General features: G+C 43.7%; 1 non-coding gene and 1 pseudogene across 1 annotated transcript; both read left to right on the forward strand.

Annotated features, from left to right (window-relative positions):
• The first annotated feature begins 397 nt into the window (after window positions 1–397).
• Window positions 398–505, forward strand: LOC130036784 (U6 spliceosomal RNA). Its single transcript, XR_008794451.1, has one exon. It is a non-coding gene; the product is annotated as a U6 spliceosomal RNA (small nuclear RNA).
• A 12,721-nt stretch (window positions 506–13,226) lies between these two features.
• On the forward strand, window positions 13,227–13,580 carry LOC130036761 (V-type proton ATPase subunit G 1-like; annotated as a pseudogene).
• The last annotated feature ends 1,063 nt before the right edge of the window (window positions 13,581–14,643 follow it).

Here is a 14,643-nt window from a genome sequence, read left to right on the forward strand (position 1 = left end):
ACTCAGACTACAGCACTCAGGCCAGATTAATCATTCCTAATCCTAGCAGGGTCCAAATATAGTTATTACTTTTTGGATCATAACAGCATTTGTCCATGACCAAGGTCTAAACTTATAGTTAAGCATTATGGCACTTTGGCCAGGCCCATCTCGATGCCAGGGTAGCACATAACTTACCGCTTGCCCTGGTTCCATCCAGTCCCTCGTCGGGACCCTGCTTTGCGGGGCACTAGGAAGTAAGGGCAGCTGAGGCTTAGGTCAAGAGAACAGATACCCAGGAGGAAAATATCACTGAGAGTTAAGTTACAAAATCATAGCCTATTCCGTCTTCTTGTCTCCATACAAAAAGGACACTGCTCTGAATAAACTATGCAAAGGACTCAGGGAGAAGAGAAAAACACTTTGGCAGCACATATACTAAAATTGGAACGATACAGAGAAGATTAGCATGGCCCCTGCGCAAGATTAGGATGGCCCCTGCGCAAGGATGACATGCAAAATTTTCAAGTCAGCAGAGCACAAAGAAAGAAGTTACAAATAAACACAGAGGAATGGGAGCACTGTGAGGGGAGCAACCCAATAAACCTAAACTACTTGAAGCTATGCAGGAAGGATAGAACAGTGTTATCCTACACCTGAGTACAGAGCCTAGAGTACACTCTGATCATAGTCAGATATGCTTCTACATTCGAAAAAAGCAAATTATCATAAACCTGGTGACAAAACATAAGAAATGATTTCGAAGAGCTGGAGACAGTACAACACTAGGGAGCTTGCCTTACACACGATTGACCTAGGTTTGATCCCAAACATCCATATGGTCCCCAGAGCACTGCCAGAAGTGACTTCTGAGTGCAGGAGTAACCTCTGAGCATCACTAGCCGAGGCCCAAATTTTTTTATAAAATGTATTCAAACGCAGTTCTGGGGAATAGGAGACCAAATCCAAATGCCTGCAAAGCCATATTAGCTTCACAGTCTTTAAGGGGAGCAGTTACTTGTAGTCTCTTCCAGTTTTAGGTGGCTGCCAACATGGAGTGATAGCTGTGGCCACATCACTAAAATATTTGGCTCCCTCTAATAAGGACAATTATGATTATAATTAGAGCCCCTTGGGTAATGCAAGACAATCTCTTCAAGTCTTATTTTAATCACACTTAAGAAATTCCTTCCTTTCCTTCTTCCTTCCTTCCTTCCTTCCTTCCTTCCTTCCTTCCTTCCTTCCTTCCTCCATCTCAAATATAGTCAAGGTTCCAGGACTGAGAACATTCATACCATTTGCAGGATGGGGATGTTATCAGCCTACAACATCCACTCAAGATGCAAAATACAGGAACTTTATCCTAATAGCCCTCACCAATTTTTTTTGCTACATCCAGTGTTGCTCAGGGGCTACTCCTGGATGCTCTGGGTTGGGGGATTCATGTGGTATTGGGGATCAAGCTGAAGTATGCCGTACACAAAGCATATTCTCCCTAAGTCATATTGTAGGTTCTGTGCCCAGAAGTTTGATCCCATTTCACCATCAATTCAAGTTCAAAACTCTCACTGTGGGGCTGGATCAATATTAGTGGGTAGGTCCTTCCCTAGCACATGGCCGGCTGGGGTTTGATCCCTGGCATCCCAGATGTTCCCTGTGCAGTGCCAGGAGTGATTCCTGAGTGCAGAGTCACAAGTATCCCCTGAGCATCGCTGGGTGTGGCCCAGAAAAGGGAAAAACCCTCACTGTAATACCCTCAGCTCAGAAGTTTGAAATCCCTTCTGTGGCCAGAGACAAATTACAGCTGGTAGGGTAATCCCCAGCATCCCCTAGGGTCCCCAGCACCTCCAGGAGTGATTCTTGAGTGTAGAACCAGAAGTAACCCCTGAAGCATTGTCAAGTGTGGCTCCAAAGCAAAACAAAACAAAACAAAATTTGAAATCTCTTCATCTAAATCGGGTAAAGTGAGACTTTTCCCCTGAAGCAAAATTCCTCTACATCCCTGGACCTGTGAAATTAGAAAACAAGTTTTCTTTTCCCAGAAGACCATGGTGGCTTGGACAGAGATTAAGAATTTTCAACATTCCTATACTGAAAAAGGGAGAAAGGGAAAGGTTTGATTGTTACCAGGAAACTTTGGAATCCAGCTGGGCCTATTCTATTCTTTCAAAGCTTAGAATTATTCACTGTGGCTTGAGATGCTCCCTCAATGCTCTGCTTCCTGAATCATTTCTACTTTCTCTTGAAGGGGAGCACATGTTTGCAGTGGTGTTGTTTAAGTTTGTATCCTTCTAGGATAATTTGTGAGGTTCAACAATTTTTCTTCATTTCCTTGTGTCCGTGTTTCTTTCAATCTAGTCAGAGAGTGTGTCTGTGAATATAAGAGTCTAAAAAATCTGTGGCTCTCCCATGGAAGTTACAGGCACTAACACTCTGAGATAAAGGGATCTTTTTGTTGTTGTTGCTGGTTGAGAGGGCACACCTGGATGTCCTCAGGACTTTCTCCTGGAGGGCGCAGGGGAGGGTATATGGAGTGCTGGGGACCGAATTTGGGTTGGCTTTGTGCAAAACAAACAGCTTACCTGCTGTAATATCACTTTAGCCCCAAAGATGATCTTTTTGTTTTGTTTTGTTTGCCTGTCTTAGTCCTGGCTCTGCACCTGGCGGTACTTGGGGGACCATATCGGATGCTGGAGATCAAACCCAGGTTGGCCTTGTACAAGGCAAGCACCTTACCATTCTACTATTCTACTATTGCTCTGGCCCTAAACAAAAGGATCTACAAATGTTTGTAGCTAATCCCATCTCTATGATTAACTTCTGTTGAGACATTGAGAGGATCCAGGAATCACAGACCTAATTTTTCCAGTGCAAGCAAAAGGCCCCCAGTCACCACTTGGATTTCTCTGCAGATTTACATTCCCAACAATAAACTATATGTGTGTAAAAATTTTATATATACTACACTTTGCATGGGGCAACAGGAATAGTACAGCGGGTAAGGCACTTGCTATGGATGCAGTAGACCCTGGTTCAATCCCCAGCATGCCATAGGTTCCCTGAGCACTGTCAGGAGTAATGTCTGAGTGCAGAGTTGAGCCAGGAGTAACCCCTGAGTATTGTAGGGTGTGACCCTAAAACAAACAAAACAAATAAACAAAAGAAACAACATACCCGTGAATTAGATGTATTGGTGAATGCAAATTGGGATGCAGAGAGTTGCCTTGAAAAGCTGATTATATAGACCATTCCTGCTGCCTTAGCTTAGGGCTCTTGAGGGGAAATTTAAAAATATGTATATTGTAGTTTGGAATTCCTTCTTGCAATTTGGACAGCCTGAAAATTTCCCAAATCATTCAATTCTGGAGTTTGTTGTTGTTGTTTTGGTTTTTGGGCCACACCGGCAATGTTCAGGGGTTATGCCTGGCTCTGTGCTCAGGAATTCATCCTGGCAGTGCTGAGGGGACCATAAGGGATGCCAGTGATTGAATCCAGTCAGCTACATGCAGGCGAATACCCTACCCACTATACTATTGATGTAGGTAGGTAGAAGAGTCCCCATGGCAATGGGATTCCTAGGAAGTAATAAAATTAATAGCCCCAAGGCTACAAAGAGCCCATCTTATGATCTCAGGAACTAAGGCTTTATATGGCACCAGAGACCCAGAGAAGGCTGGATCTCCCCTCCAAGGGAAGCTCCTGCAGGAACAAAGGCCAAGGAAAGGAATTTCAAAGAAGACCATCAACCACTCCTAACTCTTCCCACTTGGCAGCCACACAAGCAATGGAATCTTACCTAGCTAGAAATTCCCATGTGGGGAAGCTTGGGAAAAACCCTATAAAAGCCAACTTCAACAAAGGAAGCATGCCTATATGTTACCCAAACCCATGTTCTGCTTATGTCCACGTAGTCAAGTAGGTGTGGTGCCCAAGCACATGTATCACCTTCATCTCACCTCTTGAGATGTGTACTGTGGTTCTCTTCTCCTTTGGAGAAACCTGCGTTTTCTCTTGAGCATAATGCTCTCTCTCCCTCTCTCTCCCTCCATCCCCTTCATCAAAAAGCCTCCAAATAAAATTTTTTTTTTACTTCAGTGCTCCTCTATTCCTAAAATTCTTTTCTGTGAAAAAGACAAGGACAATGAAGTCCTGGGTAAGGTCTCGAACTGGCTACTTTATCAGATCCTAGCCTTCCCAGCCAGTCCCCGGGGTGGCAGAGGTGGATCAGGAGAAAGTGGCAGTCTTTCCTCTCTGCCTCACATAAGTCACCCGTAGGGGCCCACCAATTTCACTATTACTTCTGCTTCACAATTCTGGATCCTTCTTGCTTCACAATTTACCCCTAGATTTCTTTCTATTTACATTTTACTCTAGGGGGGCTGGAGCAATAGCACAGCAGATAGGGTGTTTGCCTTGCACGCGGCCCACCCAGGTTCGATTCCCAGCATCCCATATGGTCCCCTGAGCACCGCCAGGAGTAATTCCTGAGGGTAGATCCAGGAGTAACCCCTGTGCATTGCCGGGTGTGACCTAAAAAAAAAGTTTGCTTTTTTTTTTGAGGGGGAAGTGGGGGACCACACTGTGGTGCTCAAGGTTTGCTCCTGGTTCTCTCAGGAATCACTCCTGGAAGTGCTCAGGGGAGCATTGCAATTCTGGGGATTGAACCTGGGTTGCCATGTACAAGGCAAGCACCTTACCATTGTACTATCTCTTTGGCACAATAAATATATATTTTTATTCACTTTCCAATAATACATTTCTCTTTTCCTTCTAAGCCCTCGCCAGCAGCATTTTGAACATTCACGTATCTATCATCATTCTATTTAGAATAATATATGTATGCTTTTTTCGGGGGGGTCACACCCAGTGATGTTCAAGGGTTGCTCCTGGCTCTGCACTCAGGAATTACTCCTGGAAGTGGTTGGGGCACTACATATGGTGCCAGGGGGTGAACCCGGGTTGGCTATGTGCAAGGCAAACACCTTCCCCACTATACTATCCCTTCTTCCCCAGTATATGTATTCTATCTATGTAGTTTTCATGACCATTCCTCTTTCCCCCTGAGCCTTCCCTAGCAGTGCATTTAATTCTTATATTTCTGTTTTGTCCTAGGCATTATAAACTTTTTCTCTCTTATATCTCAATGTTCTTTTAGCATCTCCTATTATCAAATTCCCAATTCACTTCAACACTTTTAGGTATTTGTTGCAACATGTTTATGGGATTAACTGTGCCTCTTTCCCATGACTATGTTGAATCTCTACCCCCAAAGTGACTTACTTGGACATAGGAAGTAATTAAGGTAAATGAGCTCATAAAGACTGTGGTCCAACCCTCAAGGACTGGTGAATTTACAGGAGACAACATAACTGCATATACCCAAAGGAAAGGCCATCTGGGAATAAATTGAGGAACAGATATCAGAAAATCTGGAATACAGTCATCATCAGAAACCTAACAGCATGCACCTTCAGCTTAGATTTCTAGCATCTAGAACTGTTATTTTCTGTATAGGCAGCCCAGGACAAATAAGACACAGCAATCTTCTACATCTAGTGCCAGATCAGTTTCCTGTGGATGCTATAAGTAACAGCCGTAGACTCAAGAGCTTAAAACACAAGAGTTCTGTTCTTTCACAGTTCTGAAGGCCAGACATTCAAATTCAGTAGCACTAAGCCCCAAATCAAAGCATCAACAGGGCTTGTCATCTCTTTGGAGACTTTAGGGGAAAATCTGTTTGTTGTCTCTTTCAAATTCTGGTGATGTCAACCAGACACTTGGCTTTTAGCCACACCTCTCCAACTCTACCTTTCTGGTTGCCTTGGTTTATCTTTTCTGTCAAATATGCCTCTGTCACCTTCTAATAAGGAAATTTGTGAGTATCATTAAGTTCCATTCAGATAACCCAGGATAAGCTCTCATCTCAAAATTATTTATTTAGGGGCTGAAGAGAGAGAATACAGTGGTGAGGGCACTTGCCCTGCTTGCGGCCAGCTGGATTCAATCCCTGGCCTCTCGCATGGTCCCCAAGCCCTGCAAGGAATGATTCCTGGGCACAGAGCCAGGAGTAAGCCCTGAGTACCACCAGGTGTGGCCCAAAATACAAATTAAAAATTATTCATTCAAACATTGTATTACTGAAAGCCAATTGTGAACAACTATGTAACTGTGTGTCATATGGTTATTCAATGAAAAATATTCATTTAATCACACATGCAATTATTTTTTTGCCATATAATATATGTCATGATAACTTTTACGGGTTTCCAGAAGTAGGATATGAATGTGGACCATAGGATAGGGTCAATAGTTGGGAGCGATAGCACAGCGGTAGGGCATTTGCCTTGCACGCAGCCAACATGGCCGATCCGAGTTCAATTACTCCACCCCTCTCGGAGAGCCCGGCAAGCTACCGAGAGTATCTCGCCCGCATGGCAGGGCCCGGCAAGCTCCCCGTGACGTATTCGATATGCCAAACACAGTAACAACAAAGTCTCCAATGGAGACGTTACTGGGCCCGCTCGAGCAAATCGATGATCAACGGGAGGACCTTTACTTTACCATACAAATTAATAGCTCTATTTCTTTTTTGTTTTTGTTTGGGGACAACACCCAAAGGTGCTCAGGGTTTACTCCAGGATCTGCATTCAGAAGCCATCTCTGATAGTGTTCAGGGGACTATAGGGGAAGCTGGGGATCAAAACCAGTTCTGTCTGTGCACGGTAAGCACCTTACTTGCTGTATTATCTCTCTAGCCCCAATAGCTCTATTTTTAAAAAATTTTTATTAGTGAAACACCATGAGGTACAGTTGTAGATTTACAAATTTTTGTGCTTGGGTTTCGATTATACAATGATCAAATACCCATCCCTCCACCAGTGCCCATTTTCCACCACCATGGATCCCAGTATCCCTCCCACCCCCATCCCCCCCATCCCACCCTGCCTCTGTGGCAGGGCACTCCCCCTTGTTCTCTCTCTCCTTTTGGGTGTTGTGGTCTGCAAAAGAGGCATTGAGTGGCAATCATGTTCAGTCCATAGTCTACTTTCAACATGCATCTCCCCTCCTGGGAGGATCCTCCAAACACCCTTTGTTTGGTGCTCCCTTCTCTATCTGAGCTGCCCTTTCCCCTAGAATGCCCGGCTGGCCTCTAAGCTATAGAGTAATCCTCCTGGTGCTGATCTAGGCTATTCTTGGGTATTAATCTCCTATTTTGTTACTTTATATCCCCCAGATGAATGCAATCTTTCTATGTCTATCCCTCTCTTTCTGACTCATTTCGCTTAGCATGATACTTTCCATGTAGTACCACTTGTATGTAAATTTCATGACTTCATCTTTTCTAACAGCTACATAGTATTCCATTGTGTAGATGTACCAAAGTTTCTTTAACCAGTCATCTGTTCTTGGGCACTCAGTTTTTTTCCAGATTCTGGCTATTGTAAAGAGTGCTGCAATGAACAAACAAGTGCAGATGTCACTTCGACTATACATTTTTGCCTCTCTGGAATATATTCCCAGGAGTGGTATTGCTGGGTCAAATGGGAGCTCAGTTTCTAATTTTTTGAGAATCGTCCATACTGTTTTCCAAAAGGGCTGAACCAGTCGGCATTCCCACCAACAGTGTATGAGGGTCCCTTTCTCGCTACATCCGTGCCAGCAACAGTTGCTTTTGTTCTTTCGGATGTGGGTCAGTCTCTGAGGTGTGAGATGGTATCTCGTTGTGGTTTTGATCTGCATCTCCCTGATGATTAATGATGTAGAGCATTTTCTCATGTGTTTTTTTGCCATTCGGATTTCTTCTTTGATAAAATTTCTGTTCATTTCATTGCCCCATTTTTGGATGGGGTTGGATGTTTTCTTCTTGTGGAGTTCAACCAGTACTTTATATATCCTTGATGTCAACCCCTTGTCAGATGTGTATTCGGCGAATATCATTTCCCATTTTGTAGACTGTCTTTGTATTTTGGTTACTGTTTCTTTGAGGTGCAGAAGCTTCTTAGTTTAAGATAGTCCCATTTGTCTATCTCTGTTTTCACTTGCTCGGCCAGTGCTGTGACATCTTTGAAGATACCGTTAGCTTCAATGTCATGGAGGGTTTTGTCAACTTTGTCTTCAATGTACCTTATGGTTTCTGGTCTGATGTTGAGGTCTTTAATCCATTTTGATCTTACTTTTGTGCCTGGTGTTAGGCAGAGTTCTGAGCCCATTTTTTGCATGTAGCCATCCAGTTTTGCCAGCACAATTTGTTAAAGAGGCTTTCCTTACTCCACTTCACATTTCTTGCACCTTTATCAAAGATTAGATGGTCATATGATTGAGGGGAGATGTCAGTGTATTCAACCCTGTTCCATTGATCTGCAGCTCTGTCTTTGTTCCAGTACCATGCTGTTTTAATTATTACTGCTCTGTAGTATAGTTTGAAGTTAGGGAGATTGATTCCTCCCATTTTCTTTTTCCCAAGAATTGCTTTATGTTTGCTCCATTTCTTTGAAGAATGTCATGGGTATCCTTATAGGGATTGCATTGAATTTGTACAATGCTTTGGGAAATATTGCCATTTTGACAATGTTAAGTCTCCTGACTCATGAGCAGGGAATATCTTTCCATTTCCTCATGTCCTCTCTTATTTCCTGAAGTAGCGTTTTGTAGTTTTCTTTGTACAGGTCCTTTACTTCCTTAGTTAAGCTGATTCCTAGGTACTTGATTTTCTGGGGCACAATTGTGAACGGGATTGTTTTTTTCATGTCACTTTCTTCTCTCTCACTGTTTGCGTATAGGAAAGCCATGGACTTTTGGGTATTGATTTTATAGCCTGCAACTTTACTATGCAAGTCTATTGTTTCTAGGAGTTTCTTGTGGAGGTTATAGGGTTCTCTAAGTATAGTATCATATCATCTGCGAATAGTGAGAGCTTGATTTCTTCCTTTCCTACCTGAATGCCCTTAATATCTTTTTCTTGCCTAATCGCTATTACAAGTACTTCCAGTACTATATTGAACAGCAGTGGAGGGAGTGGGCATCTTTGTCTCGTCCCTGATCTTAGAGGGAAGGCTCTCAATTATTTCCCCATTGAGGATGATGCTTGCTGTAGGCTTGTGGTAGATGGCTTTAACTATGTTGAGGAAAGTCCCCTCTATACCCATTTTGGCTAGGGTTAATAGCTCTATTTCTTAAACTTTCTCCAGAAAGACCCAATTTGTCTCCAAATTTTCACTATTTTTCTATAGTCCAAGTACAGTAAGAACTATAGTCTACCCCCAAAACAGCTAAACCCCCAACTGCACTCCCAATTTGCCTTTCAACATCCCACCTGCAAACTGACCACTAGCAGCACCATTGCTTCTGAAGTCCTTTCTGTGATCACTTAGATGTCTGAATACTGCATTGTAATCAACCCTGACCTCAGACAAAGCCTCAGTCACTTATCATTCACATTTATCCCTAAACATCACGAACTTCACCATTCAATCAGCCTCTTTTCCTCCCTTTACCCTCCCACGTTTTATCCCACCCTTAGATTTGTCTTGCAATGAATCCCTAGCTTTGCGTGTTGGACAGAGACAGAGCAGTGTTGGAAAAGTTGTGAGTGTGAGCAAGAGATTAAGAGAGAGAAATTGGAATGTGCATCTCGTATACAGCATGTGGAATAATGAAGTACTTGTTATGAAAATATTTGGCATATTATGAAGTTGATGTTTATAGGACTGAAGTGTGTATTCGCGTTTGTGGGTTTAATGCTGTAAGCCTTTCTCTCTGCCTATTGAAACCTTTTTTCCCCTTCGCTTTTGAGTCACAACTGATATTGCTCAAGACTCACTACTGGCTCTGTGCTCAGGGATCTCTCCTGGAAGGTCTTGGGGGACCATATGTGGTACTAGGGATCAAACCCAAGTTGTCTGCATACAAGGTAAGTGCTCTACACACTGCACCATTGCTCTGGACGCAAAGTCTTTTAACTTTGTATCATATTTTAGTCTGCTACTTTATTTTTTGTTTTGGGATCATATCTAGAAGTGCTCAGAGATTACTCATGGCTCTGCATTCAGGAATTACTCATGGAACCACATAGGGTTCCAGAGACTGAACCTGTATTGGTGGCATGCAAGAAAAGTGCCCTACTTGCTATACTATCTCTCCTGTTCCTAATCTAATTTTGTTTGGTTGGTTTCTTGGGTCACACTCTGTGGTGCTCAGGGTTTATTGCTGGCTCTGCACTCAGTGATCACTTTTGGCAGGCTCAGGGGACCATATAGGATGCTGGGGATCAAACCTCGGTTGGCTGCTTGCGAGACAAATGCCCTACCTGCTGTACTCTGAATCTGGCCCCTAGTCTAAAGAGTACTCAGGTTCCAATCTCAACTTTTATAAACTGGGGTGGTCAGGGGTAACTGTTTTGTCTATGGGTTCCCAACTCTTTGGAATAATAAATAGAATCCCCCTCAGAGCTCTACTGAAAATTAAAATTAATCAATGCAGATAGATAAAGTGCCAAGAATGAGTAAAGTTTATTGTTACTTTTACTTATGACTTTTGCTTTATTTTTGTCCTTTAAATATAGAGGATGGGGGACTCAGAGCAATAATACAGTGGGTAGGGTGCTTGTTCTGGGTTCAATGCTTGGCACCCCATATGGTCTCCCGAGGCTGCCAGGAGTGATATCTGAGTGAAAAGTCAGGATTAAGTCCTTAGCAAGGCTGGGCATGGTCATTCAAAATGCCCAAAGTAAAAAAGGTAAACTCTGGGACCCTAGCAATCATACAGCGGGCAGGGCTATTTCCTTGTGAGTGACCAACTGTATATGATCCCCCAAGCCCCACCAGGAGTTATCCCTGGCTGCAGAGCCAGGAGTAAGCCTTGAGCATCTCAGGTGTGAACCCCAAAGCTTTAAAAGGTAAACTCAAACATATTCTCCAAAAATGTTTTGAGAGTTTTTTTTGGGGGGGGTATTTTTTTTGGAGGTCACATCTTAGTAGTGCTGAGAGCTACTTCCATCTAGGTGCTTGGGGAAGCTCCAGCCAGTGCTCAGATTAAACTGGAATGTCCTGTGTGCAAAGCATCTGTTCTAGCCCCGATTTTTGAGGGGGCAAGATGTGTTTCGACCACAAGAGATCTGCGAGATCGGAATAGTTCCCTGTGCAAAACAGCTCGCGTCTTAGAATATAAAGAATATAAATGGGCAGCAAAATGCTTCCAAAAAAGAGTAGAATCAGACAATTTAAAGTCTTTTAAATGTAGAGTGCAGCACAGGCAAAAATAGAATAGGAAATTGTCATGACTTGACTTTAATTTTAAGGGTGCCTGTTGACTGGCTAAGTGAAACGGGTTAGTCTCTGCTCTTCATGTACCTATTGAATTTTGATGTATTTCCTAATGTAACCTTAAACAATAGCTCACATTTGAGAGCCTGGGTAGAGGAGAGATATTGTATTGGGTAAATAACTGCCCAGGTGACTCTAAATCTTGGACAGTCCTTGTGTGTTTATCTTATTCTTTGTGACTGACCCCTTATGTTAGATAGATATCAAAGGAGCCCATTCATTTGGATTTAGAAATCTGGCAGTACTCAGGGCTCCCTACTGGCTCTGTGCTCTAGTATAACTCCTGCAGAGCTTGAGAGACCCTACATAGTGTTGGAGTCAGCCTGCCTGCAAGGCAAATGCCTTACTTATGTACTGTCTCACTAGCCATTTGAACAATATCCTGGGCCCCTGGTTTTATTATTTTTTTTATAGTGAGGGCTTTAACTGATCTGGATTTAATTTTTCTTTTTCTTTCCCCAAGACAGGAAAGGGGGTTGGGTAATACCAGTAGTGCTCAGGGCTTCCTCCTGGCTCTATGCTCAGTGATTACTCCTGGCTGGGCTTGGGGGACCATATGGAGATCAAGCCAGGGTCAGTAATGTGCAAGCCTTAACCACTATAGTATTTCTCTGTCCCTCAAAGTATAATTTTTGGGGGATGACACCTGGTGATACTCAGGGGTTACTCCTGGCTTTGCACTCAGGAATTATTCCTGGTGGTGCTCAGGGAACATATGGGATGCTGGGGATCGAATCCCAGTCAGCTGCATGCAAAGCAAACGCCTTACCCACTGTACTATCATTCTGGCCCCTCAAAGTATAATTTTTATTAAGTATGAATTCCCACAAATACGAAGATCAGTTTGTAGATTCTTTTTTTTCTGTACCACTGATCCCATTTATGTTCTTAGTTCCATATAAAAAAGTTTTAATTATTTTGCTTTGCAATCTATTTTGAATTTAGAGGATTTGGGGAGGCAGAGGATATGTCCTGCAGTACTTGAGTCACTTTCATTGAAATTAGATATAGCACAGTGGTAGGGCGTTCGCCTTACAAGCAGCCAACATGGCCGACCCAAGTTCGATTCCTCCGCCCCTCTCGGAGAGCCCGGCAAGCTACCGAGAGTATTCGATATGCCAGACACAGTAACAACAAAGTCTCCAATGGAGACGCTACTGGGCCCGCTCGAGCAAATCGACGATCAACGGGAGGGCCTTTACCTTTACCTTTTATTTTCTTCGAAATTAATTTTGTCATTTTGGTTCATTTTAATTTTTTGTTTTTGGAGTCACACCTGGCAGTGCTCAGAGCTTATCCTTGCTCTTGGTTCAGGTATTACTCCTTGCAGTGCTCAAGCAACCATATGTGATGCTGGGAATCAAACCTGGTTGGCAGCATGCAAGGCAAGCACCTTAACCCTTATACTATTTCTCTGAACCCAAATGAAATTATTTTTGGGTTTTGGGCCCTACCCAGCTGTGCTCAGGGCTTACACCTGACTCTGTACTCAGGGATCACTCCTGGCGGTGGTTAGGGGACCATATGTGGAGCCAGGGACCCAACTCAGGTTGGCCATGTGCAGAGCAAGCGCTTTACCCACTGTGCTGTCTCTCCAGCCCCCAAATAACATGTTCTTATCAATTAAAGGTATTATAGGGATTTGAACATCAGACCTACCGGTTCTGTTTTGGAATTTTTACTGGATTTGTTATTTATTTTCTTATTTGGGAGCGGGACTTGGGGCCACACCTGGTGGTGTCCCAGCTCTACTCCTGGTGGTGCTTGGATGGGGATGGGATCAGGGTCAGAGGTACACATGCACTGTAACCCCTGTCATATCTCACTGGTCTTAGATAGGTTTTTAAAGATTAATTTGGAGAGCTGACCCACGGTGGCCCTTGGCCTGTTGCAGCGGCCAGCCCTGGGCTTGCAGTCGCTGGCGCCATGGCCAGACAGTCGCAAGGCATCCAGCAGCTGCTGTAGGCCGAGAAGCGGGCCGCTAAAAAGGTGTTGGAGGCCCGCAAGCGAAAGAATCGGAGACTGAAGCAGGCCAAAGAAGAAGCTCAGGCAGAAATCGAGCAGTACCGCCTGCAGAGGGAGGAGTTCAAGGCCAAAGAAGCTGCTGCGCTGGGATTCCACGGCAGTTGCAGCACGGAAGTGGAGAAGGAGACCCAAGAGAAGATGACCGTCCTCCAAACCTATTTCTTGCAGAACAGGGACGAGGTTCTGGATAACCTCCTGGCCTTCATCTGCAACATCCAGCCGCAAATCCAGGAAAACTGTTGCATCGATGGCTAGGCGGAGAAGAAAGCCACACCTGGGCCCATGGATTGACACACTTTCCTGGGACATGGTGCTTTAGTGAAGCTTGAGTTCTAATTGTGTGAAAAGGCATTCAGTTATTTATGTGGTGATAGGTCCCTTCCCTTTTCTGAAGAATAGCAAATCTAGTTTCTTTGTACAAACTCTAGCTTATCCAAAGATTTCATCTTTTTACCTCATTTTTCTTAGAAATTTAAAATACTTTGCTTTTCTATGCCTTTTAGCTCAAGCGATGTATAAATATATGTCTCAATACTGAGCGTCTTTCTTAGATGTACTGAAAAAAAAAAGATTTGTATTTTTTTTAAGAAAGGGATCAATTTTTTTCTCCCTAAAACTTTCTTAAAGGTCAGAGGCTTCATGTATGAAAAAGTAGTAAATAGTTCTTTTTCCCCATGTAAAGCAGCAGCCGGCCTTAACTAGCCCTGCCCAGGGCCAGCATGTGACTCACAGCAGCGGTGTCTGGGCTGCTTTTAGTTTCCCCTCATTGAAATCACTAAGTGGTAGAATTCGAGGACTTGCCCCATCTTATTACTTGGTGTTCTGATACTCGTTTAAAAGTAAAGACTGTGAAGTCAAGACTTTGTTTGGTGCATGTTTCTCCCCTCCCACTTACCCTTCTCGAGAACTCAGTCACTGGCCCGATGTTCTGGGAACCTCACGGAGATTGAGCATACATGTCACATACCTGTGGGCACCCACGCCTAGAGGTAGGGATGGAAGTGTTTCAGTGAGGAGGGAGTCTGAGGGTTTCACATAGGGGCTGTTTGGTCAGCCTGCAGCCCGCTGCCTGTGCTGAGCCGCCATAGGCAATTGTGCAGCTCTTCTCCATCCTGCTGGGCTCTATGGCATGTGTAATAGTGCCTTGGTGGCCTCATGGCAGGACTGCACAGCTAAAGACCTTGTAGCAGAAAGCCTATGGCTGCAAAGTCATTCCCAGCAAGTAGAAACTGTTGAAAGGACAGACAGAATTTTTTGTGGAACTGTTAGGAAATCAGACGACTTTAAAATCTTACATTCTGTGCTTCCAGATGGTTTG

Source organism: Sorex fumeus, unplaced genomic scaffold (genome assembly GCF_029834395.1).
Source record: "Sorex fumeus unplaced genomic scaffold, SorFum_2.1 ptg000065l, whole genome shotgun sequence".
NCBI lineage: Eukaryota > Metazoa > Chordata > Mammalia > Eulipotyphla > Soricidae > Sorex > Sorex fumeus.